Here is a 2,500-nt window from a genome sequence, read left to right as displayed (position 1 = left end):
AGGGAACAAGGCACCTTGCCACACACATGCCCACGAACGACCAAGGCAACAAGGCAACCTTGCCACACAAATGCCCATGGGGGACTACCACCACTTGGTGCCCAGAAGCGTGTATGACGAACAAGGCATGGTGTTGGGAATTATGCATCTTCGGGCTAATCAATGTCTGTTCCTGTCACCAAGCTCTTTGTGCATTATGTATATATAGGGGGTACATGGGGACTAATACCACCCTTGGTGCCCGACAGGTGTGTTGGGAAACCTAAGCAAGCGAGGCTGGCAAGGCAAGCCACCCAAGGGAACAAGGCACCTTGCCACACACATGCCCATGAACGACCAAGGGAACAAGGCAACCTTGCCACGCACAAACCCATCCACGAACGACCAAGGGAACAATGCATACGGGGCTGGCAAGGCAAGCAGGCTACCCAAGGGAACAAAGCCTCTTCCCACACACAGACCCATGAACGACCAAGGGAACAAGGGTGTGAACGACCAAGGAACAATGCGTATTGCCACACACATTCCCATGAACGACCAAGGGAACAAGGCTACCTCCCAAACAAACACACATGAACGACCAAGTGAAGAAGGCTTCTTCCCACACACAACCCCATGAACGACCAAGGGAACAAGTTTACTTCGTACACGAACACCCATGAACGACCAATGGAACAAGGCATCTTGCCACACACATGCCCATGAGCAACCCAATCCCATCCTCATCGGTCTAAGGAACAAGGGGCCTTGACAAACCATGAGCAGATTTCTAAGCAAGTCAAACGATGAAGGGAGCAAAGTGTAGTTCCTACTTAGTACATAGTAAATTGAATATATGAGTTCCAATCCGATCAACTCGTGTTCTTTCGAGTTCATCTAAGCCACTTATGAATACCTAAAAGCCTTATCTGCCTGCCTATCACCAGGCGACAGGGACAAACACCCAAATATGATATATTTTCATTTCAAGTCCATTCGTCTATGTTAACAACGACCCACACAAATTTTCAATGGCATTCCTACTTGATTTGAGCGACATTCCAACAAGTAGGGAACCATCGCTTCAAGGCATGACCAAGGATAGGACACAAACATTTACGCCTCAAACATGACATTTTGTTTTTTTTTTTTTATTTATTTCAAAGCTTTTCATTTATAATAAAAAGCATCCCTACAAAATTTTGTGTCAATCCGAATTAATTCGAGCGAGTTATGGACGATTTCGCACAATTATGCATCCTTGGGCAAATCAATGTCTGTTCCTGTCACCAAGCTCTTTGTATAATATGTATATATAGGGGAACCATGGGACTGCTGCCCATTGGCGCCCCAAGGGTGTCCAACGCCCAAGGCTCTCGAGGCTGGCACGCTCAAGGCATGGCCAAGACGCCCGCTCTTGACGAAAATGGGGCCAAAACGCCCCCCATTGGCGCCCCACTCCCGTGTCCCCTCGCCCCCAAGTCGTGTGTGTCCAAAAATTATGCATCATCAGGGAAATCAATGTCTGTTCCTGTCACCAAGCTCTTTGTGCAATATGTATATATAGGGGGTACCATGGGGTCTCATTCTCATAGGTGCCCGGCATGGTTGATGGGCAAATAAGAATCGTGAGGCTGTATCGAGCACACACGAGGCATGCCAAGCCAAGCCCCACGACCCATGAAAGAGGCCATCCCCCCCAACACGTTGCCTTGATTTCTCGAACGGTGACCTGAAAATTAGCCCCATCTCCTTGAGTCTCCTCGACGTTGTGCCCATACACTAGCCCGTTGCCTTGATTTTCCTCGACATAGGGCGCAGAAACTAGCCCCGTTGGCTTCACCTGTGCCTCGACGCCGTGCGCATACTAAGAAATATACATCCTCAGGGAAAGCAATGGGTGTTGCTGTCACCAAGCTCCTTGTGCAATATGTATATATAGGGGGGGAGCCGTGGGTGAGCATGGGAAGGGATGAAGGTGCCAGACTGCCTTTGAGCGCGAGCTTGGGTGACTGTTGCTTGATTCCTAGTCGGTGGCATAATACCCCTCCGAGTGGGGGCCTTGGCGTGGTGTGGGGATGCCTCGTTAGGTCTCTGCGACACCGATCCAGGGTTGTGGTCTAGCTTTGGAAGTTTGGGATGGTGCTGTTTGTGTGGCAATTCGATGACGATGTGCTTGCTGATCTATGTTTGACGTGCTACTGGTGCTAGCCAGCATTTGATTTGTGCTGATGATTGGGAAAAGATAGGCGTTAAAGTGGCATGTGTTGCTTTTTGTGATACTACTATGGTACGCTAGTCTATCCTTGTTAGATGTGCGGTTGGTGCCTAAGCGTAGCTAGCATTGGTTTAGCACCGATGACGCTGAGGAAGCAAGCATTATCAGGAAGCATTGTTAGACATTCAGTATCATCATGGCGTGTTGAAATTATCTTGGAAGCATAAAAGATGCCGGCCATACCTGGCTGGCGTTTTTGTGTGGGCGGGGTAGCTTCGTACACTGCATCAACATAAGACTTGT

This window comes from Lactuca saligna, unplaced genomic scaffold, assembly GCF_052625555.1.
Source record: "Lactuca saligna cultivar CGN05327 unplaced genomic scaffold, ASM5262555v1 scaffold_16, whole genome shotgun sequence".
NCBI lineage: Eukaryota > Viridiplantae > Streptophyta > Magnoliopsida > Asterales > Asteraceae > Lactuca > Lactuca saligna.
Note: the sequence above shows the minus strand (reverse complement) of the source record.